Source organism: Typopeltis vanoorti, chromosome 13 (genome assembly GCF_054136105.1).
Source record: "Typopeltis vanoorti isolate ZY-2024b chromosome 13, IOZ_Tvanoo_1.0, whole genome shotgun sequence".
In the NCBI taxonomy this organism is placed as follows: domain Eukaryota; kingdom Metazoa; phylum Arthropoda; class Arachnida; order Uropygi; family Thelyphonidae; genus Typopeltis; species Typopeltis vanoorti.
Window position 1 is genome coordinate 46670120 of NC_143561.1, and position 22706 is coordinate 46692825.

The following is a 22706-nucleotide window of genomic DNA, read 5'->3' on the forward strand; positions in this document are numbered from 1 at the left end:
TTAGCTTTTGTTTCTGTTTCAGAGATTATCATTTTAAACAGTTTACTATTTCATTTAGATGGTTAGTTGAAATTTGTAGTTTATATTCTGAATTTGAAACGATAACGAGTCGTTCTTCGTCATGAAACTCTTGGATTTCGATCCGAGTTTCGTACCCGGCTGTAGAATAATACGGGATTTACTATCTCCCTTAAACATAACATCTTTGATAGTTATTTTCAATTCTGACCGCATGTTAACATTAAGTACTTTTTTTTTTTTTGGCTAGATGAGTACTATGAGAAAATATTTGTAAATAGATAACAGTAGACATTTTCTAAAATAATTAACTAATGGATATCAGTGGTTAAAAAGCATCCTCACCCTCCCCTCACACACACACACACACACACACACACACACACACACACACACACACACACACACACACACACACACACACACACACACACACACACACACACACACACACACACACACACACACACACACACACACACACACACACACACACACACACACACACACACACACACACACACACACACACACACACACACACACACACACACACACACACACATTTTTTTCTTTCATGTTCATATTTTCTAAAATAATTAATTACTGTATACCAGTGGTATCCCCCCCTCAAACACACTAATTCTTTTCATGTTCACATTTTCTAAAATAATTAATAACCTGATATCAGTGACATCCCCCCCATCCCACCTCAAATGCACACATACATTTTTTTCCTTTCATCTTCACATTTCCTGAAATAATTAATTACTGGAATCTCAGTTTTACTGCTTCTATGTCATGTTTAAGATCTTAAAAACTTCATTACTTTTCTAATTAAATGTTAAATTTATTACAAATTCTAAGCAGAATAAATCTCCTTAAATATGGAGAACATGTCAACACCTAAAATTTGTTCATTTAAGTTTACAAATACACATTTATTTGAATGAAATATTATTTACTAGTATATTCACAATGAAAAATTCAAACATGTAATTACCTAGAAATATTTCACAAGATTTGTCTCTCTTGATATATTCAAGAAGAAAGAAAAATTCCAAAGGGTTTTGGCTTTGCTCATTTTTTTTCTTGTTACTTATAGGTTTCTGTCCAATGTGACGTCATTGAGTTGAAGTGGAAAGGGGACGTTATTATCATGGGTAGGTCTGACTTGCTGTGTGTGTGTGTGTTCATGAGTTATCTGAGTGTTTTTTTTTTTTTGTTTTTTTTTTGTTTTCAGTGGTGGCTTATGGGTAATGATTTTAGTATGGAATTCTGGGTGATGTTTAGAGTATGAAATGTTTAGAGAATTTTTCCATTTAAATGGAAACCAGGTTTGGCATTTCCAAAATCATTAAATTTATAACAGTACTATCAATGATGAAAGGTTTCTATACGAGTAGATAGGTGAAGCAAGAATTCATTTCATATTCCCCTTTATCTGTAGAAGAAAATGTATAGATTGGGTGTTATTGAGCTAAAAGCTCTTGTCTTGGTGGGATAACAGCAATAGCCAAGCCTCAGTTAAAACTTCATTGACTACAGCATTGTCATCCATTACCCTCTCTTACATTTATATATACAGGGTGATTCATTACTCTTGGGCCAAACTTTAAAGGGTGATAGAACACACCTAAGAAACACTTTTCGTCATACATTGCATGGTCCAAACTCATGCTATGGAGCGCTAAGGGTTAGCATCTACTGTGTCAGTAAATGAAAAAACACAAGGATGATAGAGGAGATTTGAAACAATTGCAGAAATTACAGAACATAAATTAAAGAATTTTATTGAACAAATTACAGAAAATGCTCAAAAAAGCGACTGCCAACATTAATGCAAGCTTCACACCTTCAACGTAGTGACTGGCATACATTGGCGAAAACACCAGGCACTTCTTGTACATCGAGAACGGCCATAGAAATTTTGGCAATAAGATAAGGTCCTCATTGGAATCGATGGGGCTATCTTAGATCAGGCTTTTCATATGGCTCCATAGGAAAACATCCAGACATGAGAAATCGAGCGATCGTGGTGGCCAAGCGAAAGGACCATCCCAATCAATCTATCGTCCTGGAAACGTTGCATCCAAGGCATTCCGCACATCCACGCTGAAACGAGGTGACGCTCCATCGTGTTGGAACCACGTACTGGTTTGAATGTTTGCTGGAACAAGGTTCAGTAATTCTGGCAAGACCTCTTGTAAAAATACTAGGTAGGTTCTACCATTCAGTCTTGCTGGCAGATAGTATGGGCCAATCAAATGGTTATGTAGAATTCTAGCCCAAACATTTATGGAGAAACGTCACTGGTACGAATGTGGACGTGTAGCATACGGATTTCTGCTCACCAACACATGATAATTGTGGGTATTAAAAATGCCCTCACGTGTAAAGGTGCATTCCTCAGTGAATAAGACATGTGCATCAAAGTCCAGCTGCACTGCAATCTGCTGCAGGAACCACAGTGCAAAATCCACACGAGGCCGGTAATCTGCAGGTGTCAAGCATGCACCCTCTGTGCATGGTAGGGGTGTAATCGTTCATCTCGTAGAACTCACCACACCGTCGGTATGGTGAGTTCTACGTACGGCACACGTACGGCATGGGAAATTGCTCGCGTGCTACATTCGGGACGATCTGCAACCTTACGTAGAATTTCCTCTGTAACACGTAGCGTCCTCACACTACTTGCATGCCCTGTATCCTGCATGCTGCTACTGACAAAGGAGACCATTTCGCACAGATACTGGTGAAATCGCTGAAAGGTTTTACGATCAGGCACGCGTCTGGTCGGAAAGCACTCTCGGTACAGTCTTTGTGCTTCCCTTGCATTCCGATCCGCAGCTCTCTAAATGAAATGCATGTCAGCCTTCTCCTGATTTGTGAAAGAATCCATCCTTTTTGCACTCCACGATAGAAACAACGACGACTGCAAGAAGCAGCGCTTATATGTGTTCACTGGAAAGCGCCCTCTAGCGCTTCACCGCTTGAATTCGGACCATGCATTGTATGACGAAAACTGCTTGTTTAGGCGTGTTCTTTAACCCCTTAAAGTTTGGCCTAAGAGTTCTGAATCACCCTGTATATATTTTGTGGGGGGGGTAGATGGACTGAGTCCTTGACTCTTTATCCCATCATCTGATTGAGAAAATCTCTGCATGGGGTATAATTATTGAGCTATTGTACATAAGCTCTGATGATGGAAGGAGGGTAACAGCAATAGCCAAGCCTCAGAACTTCATTGGCTACAGCATTGCCATCCATTACCCTCCTAGGGTACCCATTTTAGTCGCCTCGTGCAGCATGCATGGGTTACAGTGGAGCTATTTTAAAGTAAAGGTCTGTTTAAAAATTAGATCGATTCCTAGACCACTCGATAGTGGCCGAAAGATCGTCCAACTCAGCGTTGGCCCACTCAGTGACAGGCTCACCCTACCACTGAGCAGAGAGGCTCATATTTCAGAGAAAGGCATCCACCAACACGGGCCACGCTGGAAACCACCCTCCCCAGCGAATCAGAATGCTCTCTCATGGCACCCCTACCTGAAATCTAAGCCCCCCCCCCCCCTCACCAGGAGCAATATTCCGGGAGAAACCTGACAGAGCGAAACTCTCGAAACTCTGCGTCCATTTACGACATGATGGGTTGCAGTGGGATTAATAAGTAAAGCCACCTGTAAAAATTAAGACGAATCACCCGGACCACTCCTACGAGTAGCCAAAAGACCGTCCAACTCAGCGTTGGTTCCACTCAGTGACGGGCTCCCTCACTACTGAGCAGAACCGCTCATATTCCATTCCAGGGAAAAGCATCCACCAACAAGGCCCCTCATGGACCATCCCAGAGAACACCCTCCCCAGACACTCAAAATACTCCCTCAGGGCAATTTCCCCAAAATCTAAGACCCCTTCTAATCCCTTCATCGCTAGCGAGTTAGCCAGCACCTGGTTCACCCTAATTTGGGCAGTACGGGGGCAGTACGGGGGATGAATAGCTGCTTTGGCAAAATAAGTAGTGGCAATATTATGGAGAAACGTGGGAATATCTGGAATATCAGCATTGCGATGTATGAGAGCATTTCTGACAAACCACGGAGCATTGAAAATCATACGGAGGCACTTGTTTTGGATAACTTGTAGTTTTTTGATGTTATTGTTGGGGAAAGTGTGACCCCAAGCTAGCGATCCGTAAGTTAACATGGGTCTGATAATTGTTTTATAAATCTGTAGTTTTCTTTTGGTGCTGACTTGGCTTCTTCGATTGAAAAGAGAGTAGAGTTGCAGAGTTTGCTTTATTGCACGCATAAGCAATGTGGAAATTAAAGTTTATTCGGTTATCCAGTTGAATACCTAGGTATTTGGTGCTAGATTTCCATGGAATGGCTGTATTAAAAAGCTTAACCTCTCCGAAGTAAGATGCCTTTCTTCTTGTGAAGAGAATGGCAGTGCTTTTATCGGCATTAACGGTTATTCTCCATTTTCTAAACCAGTTTTCTAGACTTATTGCTGCAATTTGCAAACGCTGCGTAGCTATATGCGGTTTGAGAGATCGACTCAAAATTGCCATATCATCCACATAACAAGCTATGGTGGTTAATGGCGTGCTAGGAACATCAGCAACAAAGATTTTAAAGAGTAACCGCGAGCCTTGAGGAACACCAGCGATGATTTTTTTCAGTGAGGATCGAATTCCGCCCAGCTTAACCTGTATTTTACGGTCTTTAAGAAATGAGTCAATGAGTTTAGTAAGATAAAGTGGGATGTTGGCTGAAATCAGTTTAGAGGCCTTTGTGCCAAACCTTGTCGAAAGCTTTTGCAACATCTAAAAAGATAGCTCCTGTGTGTAGTCTCCAGTTAAAGCCTGTTGTGATGAATTCTGTCAATCTATGAATTTGCTGAGAAGTGCTGTGTCCAGTACGGAAGCCGAATTGTTCATTTGGAATTATGTTGTTTCTATTCACCTCCTCTTGAAGTCGGTTGAGAATGACTCTTTCTGCAATTTTCCCTAGGCATGATAATAGGCTGATAAGTCTGTAGCTCTGTGGCATTTGAGGAGTCTTACCAGGCTTGTGGATAAGGAATATGTCAGCTTGCTTCCATCGTGTGGGAAAATAGTTTAATTTTAGTGTTGTATTAATAATAGCTATCAAATGCATGACAGCTTTGTGCGGGAGGGCCTTGATTGTTTTATTGGTAATTTCATCTGGGCAAGGGACTTTTTTGTTGCTAAGTTTCCTAATGATTGAGTAGACCTCTTTAGGCGAAGTGCGGTAGATGTTTCACGACTGCAGGGCTGCCGGATTGCAGTACGGACTTGTCGGTGAATTTTCTCAATGAAGAGCAGATCCGCATGCGCATAATTAGGACTACACTGGAGTTGAAGAGCGTCAGCGAGTGCTTCTGCTTTTTCATCGTCTCTGTAAACAAGGCCTCTTTCTCTGTGAATGGGCTGGATGGTAGAGCGATCAGTAAGGAGAGCTTTGGCAATTTCCACAGAGAATTATTTTCGGTTTTAAGGGAACACAGTTTATGTTCCCATTGCTGGTTCCTGTGGTTTTTTAATGCATAACGGAATAGGTTGGACGCTCTATTTAGCGTCCTGCGGAGATAGCGTGTTGTGATAACAGCGTCTGATTCTATTTTTATTTCTGATTAGTGCAAAGATTTCTTCAGAAAGTAGGTTTAATTGAGTCGGGGTGGAAATAGAACAAGCTTCGGATAAACCAGAATGGATTTTACTTTCAAGGTTGCTGACTGCCGCGTCAATTTCTTCACGGGAGGAGATAGTAAGTACTGAGTCTATGATAGTGTTAATTGTAGCCTTGAATTTTGCGAAGTTAGCATGTGACTGGCTGGGAATGAGTTCAGGATCCCCTCCAAGACTTGATTAAGTTGATGATTAAGTTGCGGACTATTTTAAGGTGGGGCGCATTCCGATGAAAGAACCATCTGAATTTTTCACACCAAACTGACCATCGTCTGCTGTAAATAAACTGTAGCTATACAAATAATCGGAAATAAAATAACTCTGAGTAAAAATTTTTTCGGGGAAATTTATGTAGACCCAAATGCATTTAATCAAAAGTACATTGCATGATTGTATTTAAATGCAAAAAATAGAAAAATGAAAACACATTTTTATTAAAGAAATGCTGTAACAGTAGAATTCGCACTTGCTTTTCTTCACAAGAAACGTTATATAAATATCTAAAATAATTACTTTATTAAAGTTTACCTAAGGGTTTCAGTTTTGCATAGGTAAGAAATTAGAATAGAAGATATTATGGATCCAGTCATATTTTATAATTCAATGTAAAATGAAACCTTAAAAAAGTTTTAAAACTTTCCTAGACGGTTTATGAAAATCGCTGAGTAAACACTCTCGTAATATCATAACAATCCTGTCAGAAAGTTAAATACTTTAGTAATTTGATTATGCACCTGCCAATGGTTCAATTGTAAACAATTTAACTTTTTGACTTAGCAATATCTTGGTAGTTTTTTCTCTCTCTAGGTTCTGAGTGGTCTCTCAAGAGAACCAAGTTTCCAAATGCAACCTAATTTAAGCACTAACAAAAAAAAGAAGAACATATTCGTTCCTAGACAGAGATTGTGTTTTTTTAAGTAGTGTTAATAATATTTTTAATATTTTTCTATAAAATACGATTGGATCTAAAAAATTCCATATGATTATTTAAACAATTTTATATAATTTACTAAATTATTTTAGTAATAAATATTTAAGAAATACAGCAATTTTTTAAAACCATAACAAATAGTGTCATGGAGAAGTATTGGAGTATTCTTTCAGTTGAGATTGATTCATTCAATCCAATACCCTTGGAGGGTAATGGATGGCAATGCTGTAGCCAATGAAGTTTTAACTGAGGCTCGGCTATTGCTGTTACCCTCCTGCCATGATCAGAGCTTTAATAGCTCAATAGCACCTTATCCCTACACTGTCCTCTACAGATAACGGGGAAGATGAAAAGCATTCTTGCTTCGCCCCTTTAAGCCAGTCCTTATATAAGGACTATTCTTTCAGTAATTTTTTCAGTTGTAAAATGTAAAATAAAATATATTTTATATTTTATTTCATACTTTACATTTCACAATGTTATATATTTTACATGTTATTTTACAATGTGGTAGGTATAATTTACATTTCACAATGTGGTAAGAATATTTTATGTTTTGTTTTATATTTTACATTTTATTTTATTTTATTTTACAATGTGGTAGGTATATTTTACATTTCACAATGTGGTAAGAATACTGTCATGGATAAGTAGCGGACTATTCTGTCACAATTTTCTCAATAGAGAAAAAATCTAAATGAACTTTTGAACAAAATTTCTCTCTTGTGGTTGGAGTAATTTGCATTAAAATTTTAAATTCAAATATTCAACAACTCTTTTGGAACTTCCCGCTAAATTACGGAATCATTCGTATGTTAAATTGTAACGGTCCCCTGCGATTGTTTCCCCACCCGTGCGAGCATCTATACATGTTTAATCGCGTATCAAAAGATTGTACCTTAGCGGATAATACTCATACTTCTTAACAGATGTATTGTTGGTTATTAATAAATTCTGAAAGCAAGGCTTATAGCCTAGAAGACATTTTTTTATTCCTTAAATTTTCAGCTAAATTTGCATATCTTTAGCCGTTGAGAAGGTCTCTTCGTATAATTTTTCTTATGTTCTTCATAACTCTAGGATCTTATTTCCTTTTGTAGAAATATAAATTAATTGAACGCCTCTGGTTTAATCAGGTTTCTATTTCTTCATCTAATCTCATTTCTGTTTCACTTTCTGAGCTTTTTTTCCCCCATAACCCCACATATGGGATGAAATCACAAAACCTTTAACACAAGAGTGTCATCCGTGTGTGGGCAAGCGGTTAAGAAGAAAGAAAGGAAGATGTGAAGTTCATTTAGTGTATTTTGAGTTGGACAGTGAATGGATGTTGACTATTGACTGCTCTAGTTCTTACATGATTGGAAGAGAGTGGAGGAATAGTAGCGACCAATTCAGCAGAGCAATACCCATGAAAGTACCTACAGAAACTGGATAGTGTGGAAGCAGAAGCAGATCTATCTGAAGAGAGTCAGTGTGTGTGTGTGTGAGAGAGAGAGAGAGAGGGAGGTCATCTAATAAGCTGATTGTACTCTTCTATATATCATCAAAAATTCTTAGAAAGGTTTGGGATGCATCATACTAAATGTGAGAACAGTATTCAAGGTCGCAATGATCTTGGACGTATAGTGTCAGGAGAGGAGTTGAGTCGGAGAGAAGTAATGTTTTGAACAAAAAAAAAAAACGCGACATTTTTTTTTTTTTGGAACTGAGAGGGCTATTGATGTAATATGTTTGTGCCAGGATAAGCTGACTTTGACAGGCAGCTTAATAAAATAAAGCTGATCTTGAAAGGGTATTGGAACATGATCAAAAGTGGGAGTGAAGTACGATCTTTCTTGTGTGTAATAAGACAGGCCTGAGTTTTAGTGGGTCTTCATTCCACTTGATAATGCTGCGGAGATGCATTCTAGTCTTTAGTTATGGAAGACCTTCAGGCTACAATAATTACAGCACTACAGGGTCTCTCTAGTAAAGAAGAGGAACAAAGAGTACTGGATTTTATATTTTATAGTAGCTTACATCATACACGATGTAACCAATGTAGATCAAATCAATAATTCATTATGAATCTACAAATAAAGAGATTTTTGTTCGGTTCTGTCACATACGAGTTATTTTAAAAAATAATTAAGCCTAACTTGATTATTTTAAGATTATAACTGTCCTTGAAAGCAATCAAATATATATATTATTTTTATTTTATTATTTTTTTTTGGAAAGATGGACTAAGTCCTTGTCTTTTCATCCCCTCCTCTGATTGAAGAAAATCTATGTGGATTGTTATTGAGCTAAAAGCTGTAGTCATGGCTGGGTAACGTCAATAGCCGAGCCTCAGTTAAAACTTCATTGGCTACAGCATTGCCATCCGTTATCCTGGATGGAATCAAGTATTCCATTGGCATCGCAATCATTTTTTTTTTTTTGGCTAGATGGGTGAAGCAAGAATGCTTTCCTTATTCTCCGTTATCTGTAGAAAAAATGTATGGATAGGATAATATAGAGCTATAAGTTCTGATTATGGCAGGAGGGTAACAGCAATAGTCGAGTCTCAGTTCAAACATAATTGGCTACAGCATTACCATCCATCACCCTCCCCAGGTACCCATTTTAGTCGCCTCGTACGACATGCATGGGCTACATTGGGAATAATCTTATCCCGGCAAGGGGTTGAATCACAATTAAATATTAATGACTGTACACGTTAAATATTAACTGAAAGTCATAGAATTTAACAGGTATTAAAAGTAATGCTTAAATTAAAAATATATATTTCCGTATTCACTAAACTACTTTATATAATAATATGAATAAAAAATATCCAAAAACACTATACGATATTTTATAATACATAGTATCTATCTCTAGAAAATTTCATAGTACGTAATATCTAGTAGGACAGTAATAAAATACCTTTATATAATTTTTTGTTGTTTAAAATGTCAATGAAAAAAGTCGCTAAACTGGTCACTATTCAATTTCAAATATTAAGCTAAAAGGCTGGAAAGAAAGGAGTTTATATCATAATATATTATACTATTCTTCTCTTCCGCTCATGGCTGGTTGAGTTTCTTTTAATAAAAAATGTAATACCTTTCAGGTAACAATTAGATGTTTCACAAGGTGCGTTTTTGAAAACGCGTGGAACCTTTTTTTCATGGTTCTTCCATTCTTGTTGGATGAATTTTATTTAAATTTTGCATTTGGGTGCTTCACTATAATTTGTCGATTTCGGTTGTATTCTGGCCAAATTTCAAGCTTGGGCATGAGTAGGTGCTTTTTTAATGAATACCGAATCTGTTCTTTTCGCTGTAATATTTCTTCTTTTGGAAAGAAAACACGCAACTAAAATGTTGAAGAAAAATTATATCCACATTGAATTGAAGAATCGTGTGAACAGTTCAGCTCCATTTCAAGTATACTTACATAAAGTTCCTGATCTGTGCTGTACTCAATGTTTATCAATAGCAGTTTTTTTTTTATTTGTTTTAATTGGATTTACGGCCAAAGCAGTTCAGGCTATAAGGCAAACGTGTTATGTATGTTAATGGAATGTGTCCTAATTGCCGGTTTCTTTACTTTGCATGATAATTCGCCCAAGTTTCTGGGAGGTAAAACCCTGCATCCTCCGTTAGCAGCAGTATGTGCATATGTATCTAGCTAAGAACGTTTTTGTTGTTGTTCAGTTTATTTCCCTTTTCATTCAGCGTTTGTATCTTTGCGTTCCGTTTCTGTTTATTACATAAATGCATGTAATTTAAAAATAAAAAAATATATAAAGGCTAAGAAGCAGGTGAGTTTTCTGAATACCATCTCTTGGTTATCGATGTAGATTAACACATCAGATAACTCTCTCATTATGCTGTTGATATTCTTTTCTGGTGATTATTATTATTATTATCACTGTAATATGTGCCTCTCAGAAGCCACAATGACCATCTCCATGAAATAAAATGCAGAAGAAAATTGATGATTGTATAAACATTATTATAAGTGGAGGCATGTGTAGCCCTGTGGAAAAAACGTTTGCATCATTATCGCTAGCCCAAAGAAAGATGCTAGTTTGATTCTAGTTGCTAACTAGAGTTCGACTGGTTTTCTAGTTATTCGATATCTGGCAGGAAAAAGCGGGCATTTTGGCCCCTAAAACTGGTGATTGTTTTATTCCTCCTGTAAACTCAAGAAAATCAGCTGTAGAACACGTTATTTCACACAGTCATATATCGTGTTATGGTTATGAGGAACGAGATTGTGCAGCTTGTCTAATGTACTCTATTCACTGCATGGATGCTATTTAAATTTAGTGATGGTCTTTGGTCTGCTATCACTAATATTCCATGATTTTTTTCGAAAATAGTTAATCGAAAAGTCCGTTTATCGAATGGCAATTCACAGAACAACAAATTTTTGGTTAAACAATTGCTATTTTTCGAAAATTCATATAATAATTCATATAATATACAAGAGGAATAATATGTAAGTAAACTTCAACAGCATCACAGTTAATCCCCCCCCCCTAAAAAACAAAGTTATTTTTGATAAATAGAGTCTACACGCCTTATAATTTATTTTTCAATGCGTGCTCATTCGATAATTTATAGTTTAGATGAATTGTTTGTTTTCGATTAACTACTTTTCGATGAATTCCCAATCGACGAAATGTCTTTTCGATTAACTGCCTTTTGATGAACTGCTTGTTCGATTAGCTCTTGTTCGATGAATTGCTTTTTCCGATAAATTGTCTTTTAGTAAATTGTCATTGGACAAGTTGTCTGTCGATTAATTTTCTGCTCATCTTTGCTTGGCTATCGGTGTAGATTAACACTGACTTAATCTACACATCAGTGTAGATTAAGTCTGTCTCCAAACAGTACGATAGGGCTAAAACTGTCTTGCCTACTCCTTGTGAGGAATAAAATATGTTATCTGATTTTTTTTAAAGATTATATATTGAATTATTTAAGACGTAGGTTAGTTGTTTAGTTAACCTACGTCTTAAATCCGAGCAATAATCATGTGCTTGGATATTAAAACTGAAAAATTTGGAAAATGTACAGTTGATCAGTGGCTTATAAGAGGCTTAAGCCGATTGCATTATTATATTAAGAAAAAAAAATTGAGCAACTCAGTATTAAATCGGCCTAATCTGTCGATTGAATTATTTCATATTGGAAACTGTAATTTTTTATTTATTTTTATGCATTATCGTACGAGAGGCTGTACTACTTACATGTCAGTAGGTGGGTGGGGGAGAGAGAGAGAGAGAGTAGAAGTAGCACAATAAGTTCAACGCATACACAAATCCTCATCCTCCCACAATCGCATCTTCCTTTCAAGTATTATGAGCAATGATGCATTATGAAGAAGTGAGTTAGCATTGCTTAAAGTTAGTTACAAATATTTAGCTTTTAACAGTATCACGGTGTACTATGCCTGTCAAAGTGAGTGCGTGTTCGTTGTGTCTCTATCTATTGAAAACTATAGTTCACTTACAAAATCCTCACTAACGATCTTCGTGTCCAACTCGGAATGAATCAAACAACAACCCAGTTAGTTCCGTCCAAAGGCAATCTACAACTAAAAAAGTGATGGCGCTGCACGTACAGATAATATAACGACAATAATACAGGGAAAATCTTAATATATGAACTGCATAAGAACAATTATATTGACACATGAGGATTTTGAATTGACAAATCTCAGTTATCTTCTTGTCGGATTATACTAATGCTCGAAAACAGAAACATATTTTTAAAAATAAAATGGCTATTCTTTCTCATAATAAAGGCGAACCTGTTGGAGTTAACTTCACCAGACGTTATATACCCCCCCTATGTAACAAAATTATTCAAATCTATGGCTTATAGATTAGAAGAAAGGAGATTTGCTCACTCGTTCATCTGGCCAATCCGGCTGGAATAAACTGACATTTCCTTCGTGCTGCGGAAAGATTTCAATGTTAGAATATGTTAGAATCCTAGACTGATGTTACTCATCCATATACGTATATAACAAGAAACAGTCTCAGATTTATTATAAAGAAACTTGAACTCCCTACAATCAGGCCTGGTAGAATACTAGTAGAATTTTACCTCTAACCACCTGGATTTCCTAAAGTATTAATATTAGTTTGTGTCGCTGACTCCCTCTGATTAGAAAGACCCCGCTTAAAATTCCTTATAGAATGCAAAAATCTTTATCTTCAGCTAAAAATTATATTTCTCATCTCTTGTCATTATTTTGGGAAAGAAATAAAAGAAAAAAAAACGACTAATGATACAAAAAAACATTTTTTTGACGTCATTGCACCTCAAGAAACAGATCGAAGAAAAAAAAACACGTGGGAACTATTCATGTGCACTCTGGTAACTTGATCAACGATTTTGCATGCTAAATCATTCTTTACTTCTATCAATCAATCAACAAAAAATGCTTCAAGTTCTGTTCATTTAACGCTGTGCGTTAGTTTTTGAAGAATAAGAACACTAGCTCACCTGTTTGTTGACATACGGGTACATTTCTTGGTTGCTAGAATATAACAACAATTAAAGTAGAAATATACACTAAGTGGCTGACTGTTAGGAATACCTCCCTATTTAGGAAAATAGAAATGTGAATGTGTTCTGAATAAATTGACCTCTCAGTATAAAACTAATTCATAATTCGGAATATTAGTCTAATTCAATGATAATATGACTAAGTAAGAAGCTATTTTGCATTCCGATATGTAGTAAATATTTTTCACTCAGAGAGTTGTAAGAGAAACGCGATCGTTAGATCTTCAAGGCCGTAGTTCCGTACAATATTTATCTTTCCGGTAGCTTAATGATACTTTTCCATTATGGTACTGCTATATGGTAGACGAGTATTTTATTTTATTTTTTTATTTTTTTTTTTAAACCACAAAGGCATCACGCACTGTGAAGGTAGCAAAAGTGCTACCCTCACAGTGCGTGATTACAAAGAAAAGCTTACTATCTTCACATCTTTGTAAGCCAAGGAATACTAAGCCAAACTTCAGGTAAGAGAAATGAAGAATGATATGAAATTTTATAGCGTATGTGTTTGATGGCCTGGGACTTTTCTTTTAAATTCATACAAACGTTAGATTGTGCAGATGCCGTTTCGTTTTTTATTATTAATTAGTAATTTCACGAAATTGCTAATAATTTCTTCGATAAAGCTCTAGGCGCCAAACAGGGAACTTCGTCAACTCACTTTTGGCTAACAGTAAACAACGAGGTGATCTCGCACTGGCTTATACTCAACAGTATAAGCGAGATATTTCATGTTTCAATTAAATCATATAAAAGTATTCTTCAGTTTTTATTCTTACAAAAGAAAAGAGAGTTGCTGACTATTTACCGGATATTTGAAAAAATACTGTAAGATATCTGTTTCATTATGGCTTGTTGCATGTTTTTTGAAGTATAAAAAGTATCCTCTTTGAAATTTACTACTGAGGTGAATAGTAACTTATACACTGCTTGGAAAGAAGTCAACGGACACCCCGAACGGGCAAGGCGCACCGTGCCATGTAACGAGTCAGGTGTTTGTAGACGATAAAAATTGGGGAAATAATATGATGCTCCAAAGTCAGAGCAATTTTGCCCGGGTTAAATGGCTGCGAGAAGGGAACGGACTGAGTTTGAAAGAGGCATTGTGATAGGATGCCACCTTACAGGCAAGTTGCCCTATCCCAGGTCAACGCTCAATAATACCAGACTGAGATGGAACCGCATGGAGACAACTTCAAGTGCTGTCCCCAATGGACGATCCACCACATATACCGAACGTGGCCTTAGGGTGTGACTAAGTATAATATATAACTCAATAAATCGCCATTCGTCACTCGACACGTTGAATGTGAAAAAAACACAGAAGCGAAGCTCAAAACATGAGTGTCCATGGTAGGACCGCAATATGCAAATCCCACATTACTCGAATCAACTGTGCAGCGTTGTCATCTGTGGTGAAGATCGTGTAAAGTGGGACGTCGAAGCTTGGAAAGGGGTGCGACGAATCGGGCTAAAACATCCTCCACCGAGCTGACGGACAGGTGTGGGTGTGGTGGATGCCCGGTGAACGTGTTACCAGAGTGCGTAACCCCAACTGTGAAATTCATGTTTTTTTCTGATTTGGCCTCGAACCTCTGTTTGTGGTGCTGCCTTGAACATTGAACTCCTAGAAGTATCTGAACATTGTTGACAATGCAATGCTTCTCACTTTGTGGCGTTTCTACAGAGCTGACCAGTTTCTTTTTCAGCAAGACAATGCACCACGTCATCAGGCTGCTGGTGTAATTGCATGGTTTGGGGCAATGAACGTCACCACACTTGACTGGCCTCCATAGAGCCCTGATCTTAACACCCTATTGAACATCTGTGGAATTAACCGGAATGCCGGGAGAGGTTAAGGGACGCCGCTACATAACAGTCCAGGACCTGTTACAAGCCTGCAGGATGCATCATTCGAAATTCCCATTGATCGCAGTCGTACGCTTGTGGAAAGTATGCCTCGTAGGATTGCTGCAGACCTCGGAGCGAAAGGAAGTCCTGCATCTTATTAAGGCGTCTTATTAAGGTGACTGCCATGGCTCTTTGTTCTTCACATTATGATGTTTGTTGACTTCTTACGAAGCAGTATTCCAGGTATTGATTCCTCGTTGGAAGTCGCTAAACTCTACTCTATGCCTCATTTTCAATATTCTACACTCAACTCAAATCATTTAGTAAATTTCTTACCTTTACCTTGCTATGTCACGTGATTCTATAAAATCTGGGTTGTAGCAGTAATTTTTTACTAACCAATATCGTAAATTTATTAAACTGAATTAGAATAAAAATATATTTAAAAAGTATATATAAGATAATTAAGATCATCTAATAAATTTCATTATAATTGTAGCTTACTACGATCCTCAGAAAAAAAATTTAGGTAATCCTACAAGAACAGGAATATGAAGAAATTTAATATAACGTGTGTCGCTAATGTAAGTTGGGATATTCCACTGCTAGCTTGGTACCGTATGTTATTTTTGTGTACTGTTGGAATAAATAACATATTTAATATTGATTGAATTACCGACTTAGATTAAAAATACTATGTGCTATTAAAAAGATAATCGATGCTTTTAATTTAGTCTGTTTTGTCTTTATGTTTTGATATTCTTCACAACTGATATAAAATTATGTGGAACTTTTATCATTATCTTTATTCACTCTTGGATAAAAGTGAGAGAGTTTTATTTTTAATTAGTAACAGATATCGAAAGTAGTCTGCCGTATGGTTTCAGACCATACGGCAGACTACTGAAAATTTCTCCTGTGACTATTTAAAATGTTTTGAAACTATTTGAAAAGAAATTCAAAAATCGAATTTATTTATTTATATTTTGCTAAGTTGATTTGTAAATGTGTATCATCTGATTTGATTCCTTTAGTCTACCTCTCCATAAATTTAGTACTTCGAATCATTACAAAAATTTCTCCAATCTGCTCACTATTCGTTCAATCAGACTATTGCTACGCATAAAATCAAATCAAAATTCATTTTAAAAAAATAAAAGATTTCGAAATTCTACAATGCCCATTAATATTCACTCGTTACAATTATGATTATAATTAAACACTTTCATTTATTTCAATTTCGTTTAAACCTACTCATTTTAATGGCATAATCTGAAAGATTCATACATGATTCCAGTAGATGGAAGTTTTCATTACAAGTATGAAGGGTGGGGAAAATATGAGTGAACTTTCTCTCACAGAGTGGTGCGTGATTTTCATGGGATGTTGTGGGCGCAAATATTATGAATAAATTCAACAAATAACAAGTATTGTAGCTGGTGCGGGTAACATGAGGTTCTTCTCGATGGTGACATGATATATATATATATATATATATATATATATATATATATATATATATATATATATATATATATACTACCCAGACCGGTTTCGACCTTTATTGAGGTCTCATCAGTGGAAGCCAGGATTAGAAATACCAAGGTTTAAGTAATACAGAGCTTATAAGTATTTTACCAAAACAAGTTACATAAGGTGCTTTGACCTTATTAAATAAAAATCTCAGGATGAGAGAGAGATGTAGAGAGTTTTTTTACCTTGGGTATAATATACGTTAAAGATACCAAGCTATTTTAAATAAAAACCTGGTTTTAATGCATTTCCCAAGGCTCCCATTGATGAGTCCTCAATGAAGGTCGAAACTGGTCTGGGTAGTGGCCCCCTTATCTTTAATGCATAGCATCATACATCTCCTCAAGGAGATGTAATTTTCATTAAGGGTAAATACCAAGAATAGTGATCAGAACTTATTTCACCATTACCACGAGTTGCCTAAGACTTGCACTTCTTGCAGGCACAAACTTGACTTACTTGTCTGGTTGCTTACTTGGGAAATGGATTAAAACCAGGTTTATAATCTTTAATTTAATATATTATACCCAAGGAAAAAAAATTCTCTCTCTATATATATATATATATATATATATATATATATTCCAAGGGGATAAAAAAGTTGTGGAAAGGGTGCAAAGAAAAGTTACAAAGATTATATCAGAATTATGGGATTTAGATTATAAGGACAGATTGCGAATATGTGGATTACAGACTATGCTTAACAGGAGAAAGAGGGGTGATATGATAGAAGTCTGTAAACATTTGAATGGGTATTATAGAATTTCAAATGATGAAATTTTTCGTTATATGCAAGACGGGGAGAGAACACGCGATTGTTCACAGGGAGTGAACAATCTTAACTTCCATGGGGGCACCCATGGAAGTTAAGATTGTTCTCAGTCAAGAAAGGGGTAAGAGCTAGGTTTTTCTCTCAGAGAGTAATGAGTGAGTGGAATAATTTGCCCTTAGGGGGTAGTGAGTGCATCTAGTGTAAATGAATTTATGGGAAGGTATGATATATATATTTTATAGGTATATATTTTACCTTCGGTGTATATTATGTTAACTATACCAAGAAATTTTATACTTGGTTTTGATACTTTTCCCAAGTAGGCAAAACAAAGAAAGTTTTACGGGTGAAATATATTGGCGTCTGAGCTACTTGTATATAGAGGCTGATGACTTCCTATCACTTGCCTTAGTATGTATCCAATAATGCAAAGCACACCCCACCCTTTCGGGCGTGTATGATACAATGCATAATTGGAAGGGCCACAACCCAGACCGGTTGCGACCTTTGTTGAGATCTCTTTCAGTGGGATATATTTCACGCACGAAACTTTGTTTTCCTTACTTGGGAAAAGGATTAAGACCGAGTATGAAATTTTTGGTATTTTTAACACGCACGCACGCACACACACACACGCATATATATATATATATATATATATATATATATATATATATATATATATATATATATATATATATATATATATATATATATATATATATATATATATATCAACCGAATAAATCAACTTCTTACACACACCCACACACACACACCCACACACACACACACACACATTATATATATATATATATATATATATATACTTTTGACTGTGTGTGTGTGTGTAAGAAGTTGATTTATTCGGTTGATATACATTTAAAAAAAAAAAAACTTGAATGACTAGAAACCAAGAAAAAATGAAACCAATGTTTAATAGCACTACTAGTTTCAGCTTGTATTAGCCTTTTTCAGGTGCACATTATAAAAGAAATAACCAGTAAAACGTAGAGAAAATAATGGTAAGCATCACGGAAAGTTAGTCTATATATATTCAACGTTGAAACGTTGAAGTCTGCGCATTCAAAACTGTTCTCTCTTTGGCTACGAAATTCGTACAAAATTTATGCAAGGTAACATAGGTCAAATATATATATATATATATATATTTATATAAGTTGAAAGAGCAGTTAAGCAGCTCAACAGCAATAAGGTCCCAGGTGCAGATGAAATCCCACCAGAGTTAATTAAGGCCACAGGAGATGGAGGGATAAGAGTGTTTCATAGATTGATTACAAGGATATGGGAGACAGGATCATGGCCGAGAGACTGGAAGAAGTCAGTTGTCATACCAGTACACAAGAAAGGTGATATGAAGGCATGCAAGAATTATAGAACTATTAGTTTGATATCTCATGCAAGCAAAATTTTATTAAAGATCATGCTTAATAGGATTGAGGCCAAATTTGAGGCAGAGATGCCGAGGAACAAGCAGGTTTTAGGAAAGGTAAGGGCAGCAGAGATCAGATCCTTAGACAGATCATAGAAAAATATAAAGAATTCAGACTCCCTCTGGTAATGTGTTTCTTAGACTACTCTAAAGCTTTTGACTGTGTTAAGCATGTGAAACTGTGGGAAGTAATGAAAATAATGGGTTTTCCTCAACACACTATCAGGTTTATAGCCAACTTGTATAAGGAGCAAGAAGCCACAGTGTTGGATGGACTGACTGACTCCTTTTCCAACTTGAAGCCAGTCGGTCCATCCAACACCTGTTGGATGGAATGACTGGCTTCGAGTTGGAAAAGGAGTTAGGCAAGGATGTTTACTTTCTCCTAACTTGTTTAGTATATATGCAGAGGACATCATGCGTGATGTCCTCTGCAGGGGACATCATGCGTGAAACATTGGATGAGCTCATGACAGGAATTACGATAGGAGGTCGATTGATCAGTAATCTGAGGTATGCTGATGATACAGTCCTCCTTTGTAATGACATGGAAGCATTGGGACTAATTCTTCATAAAGTTATCAAGATAAGTAATAGCAGAGGACTTCAACTCAATTCTAGCAAGACAAAGATCATGGTTCTCAAAGGAAAAACAAACAGAGAAGCTCTTGAGAAACAAATGTATCTTAACGGAGAAAGAATTGAGGAAGTCAGCAAGTTTGAGTACCTGGGATCCATTATTAATGTGAAGAATTGCTGTTCAGAAGATGTCAGAAAAAGGTTAGGAATGGCTAAAACAACAGTCAGAGACCTGTCTAAATTCTGGAAGGATGGATCAATCTCCATGGGAACATAGTTGAGGATTTTGGATGCAGTTGTTTTTCCAACAGCAACTTATGGATGAGAGACTTGGAACTTAAAGAAGTCAGATAAGAAACGGATATCTGCTTTTGAGATGTGGTGTTACAGAAGACTGTTGAGGATATCATACACTGAAAGGCGTACAAATGAATGGGTGTTAGAAAAGATTAGTAGAACTTTAAGACTCCTTAAGGATATTGACAGAAGAAAATTAAAATATTTTGGACACATAGAAAGGATGGAAGGAGGATTTCTCAGAACAATAATAGAAGGTAAAGTTCCTGGAAAAGAGGCAGGGGTAGACCACCAATGAAATGGATGGATGGCGTGTGTGGAGTGACTGATCTTCAGAGAGTTGAGGCTGCCAGAAGGAAAAACAACAGGACTACATGGCGAGGCCTAGTGTGGAACATCATCGAGCATCAGAGTGACCATACGGCATCTGTAGATGCCCACTGAACACAGACAGACATAGGTATAACATCGAACTAGCGTAGTTTTTTACTAGTATTATTGTTAACTTATATGAATGCAACAGTGAAAAAGATAAAAATTCAAACGAAATTACTCCGTGAGTACACATCAATTACGATGATTTTATAGAAAAGCGAAACAATTTAAATATACTAAGTTAGCTAAAATAGATAACCAAGGTAGATTAAAATATTATTATTATTATTATTACATAATACCTACATGGAGTCCAAAGACTCATAAGGGAGGGAACCTGCTCTAAAGCTCTCCGTCTCCACCACTGCATAACCGCTACTTCCTTCATCCAGCGCCATTTACCGCCGACCACCACCACTATTTTCAAAAAATCACAACCATCCGTGCCCACCGCGGGATTCGAACCTACAGCTTTTTGGCTGGAGAGCGGATACGCTAAACAATCGGCCAACCAGCCCGGCAAAACCACTAAAACAGTCTTCGCGTCCTAGACCAGACTCGAACCTAGGTCTTTCCGATCAGTAGAATTGGCGATACCGATTGAACTACGGAAATACAAAAATATATTAACTAATTAAAATATGACATTGTTTTATGTAAAAATTTAAGTTTAAAAATTAGAATGACACAATTAACCATTTACACGTACTTTCACATTCTCTTGGATTGAAAGAAATGAGAGATGTATTGTTCAAAACCTTCAAAAGTTAAAAGATGTGTTTACTAATATTAGTTTTTAAAAGTATTCAATAATTTATTGAATACGTTTGAAAATTTATACTTTATGACAATACACACCTGATTACTTTCTGAAAACTAGAATTACAAAGAATACCAAAATATAACAATAATGAAAAGTAAATAAATTAATATAAAAGATTTTTTTAATATTTTCACACAAAGATGTTCTAGAGGGTAATAGATGGCAATGCTGTAGCCAGTAAAGTTTTAACTGAGCCCTGGCTATTGCTGTTACTCCGCTAAGATCAGAGCTTATAGCTCAATAACAGTTTTCTTCTACAAATAACGGGGATATGAAAAGCATTCTTGCTTCACCCATCTAGCCCAAAAAATAAAAATAAAAAATTTCTAAGCGAAAAATGTCCAAATATTTAAAATGAATGTCTATAAAGAATGCAGTTCTAGAGTCGTAATTAAAGAGAGAATATTTCAAGCCAAAATATCAGTAAAATATAAAACGCTAACAGTTATATACATTAATGAAACATTAATATACGTGAATAAATATATTCATTAGACAATGAAGCATCAGTATGCGCTTAGCTAATTACTATTGCGTTTAGTTAGGAGAACTGATTTTTTTTATTGTAAATTAAGGAATACTTTTTATTACGTAAAATTGATCAAATAAAATTTTCTTTAAATAGTTTATTTACTTTTAAACCCTTACAATTTATTTACTTTTACATTACATTAAATTAATTAAACTGATGTTACGTAAAGTGTCGTAATGAAATTATAAGTAAATAAACTCCTTTAATAATTAAGTGTTTTCTCACAATAGCAGACTGGGTTGGAAGCAAACCTTTATACGCATAATCATGCCAAACATTTGAATACCCGTCCCATATTTTATTAAGTTATTTAATAAGACAGTGAAATTGTTATTTAATTGAAATTATTGTACAAATATACAAGGTAAGATATTTTTTTTTTTTTTTTAATTTTTCGTTTCGTTTTGTTTTCAGTATCATCCATGGATAAAGGTACAAAATAATCGCTTAGTATCAGGCATACTGAAAGATATGTGGGAATCGTTGACTTATTCCATGAAGCTAAGGTGATTTTATGTATCAATACCTTACGTAATTCTATTCTGATTATTCTTATGTTCTTAAAACAATGTGTGGCATTTAAATGTTGGCCATAATTAAAGAGGAAGTGCTCAGAGCCCTGTAGCGAAAAATCTTGTGGACAAAATTCCACTAAACTTGTGTAAGTACAATTTGGCAAATGGAATTTTGATTTATAGAAAAAATCAAAATGATCACGCGACTCTAGCGTTAGAGTCGCGTTTTATTTGCATCATCTTACTGTTTTTTTACTGACTTGTTGAATATAAGGAAGACCGAAACGGATTCGCGTCATTCTGATAAGACTGAAGTGCTATGGACTCACCATACCGGAACGTGCGTTGCTGGTCAAGCTTTGCTATCAACAACGCGGTAACGCTAAGGGCGCGCCTCGAGAATTCCGGCGTTTGAAGGATAGGAGAAAAGATCCAGTGACAATAAGAAAAGTGATTAGAAAAATGATTGTGCGATTTGAAAATATGGGATCTTTAGCAGTGAATCCAGGACGAGGGCGCAAACTGATTATTCTTGAATAAGTTGACGAACTTTTAACTGCCATCATGAAACACGGAATGAATAACGCACAAGGGTCCAGCAGTGCTCTGGCAATATCATGGCAGATGGACCTGCCATACTTAATTGTGTGGAAAATCCTGCGTCAAATGCTGAGGTTTTTTTCCTACAAGGTCTCCCATACTCAAGTTTTGCTTCATGGTGATGCTGTGAACTCGACTGGGTTGCCTTGACATTCTT

At 36.1% G+C, this 22706-nt stretch overlaps 1 long non-coding RNA gene across 1 annotated transcript; it reads left to right on the top strand.

Annotated features, from left to right (window-relative positions):
* Positions 1-1113: 1113 nt before the first annotated feature.
* Positions 1114-21940, top strand: LOC150100117 (uncharacterized). Its single transcript, XR_016549261.1, has 3 exons — positions 1114-1181; positions 15570-15654; positions 21849-21940. It is a non-coding gene; the product is annotated as an uncharacterized LOC150100117 (long non-coding RNA).
* Positions 21941-22706: the final 766 nt, after the last annotated feature.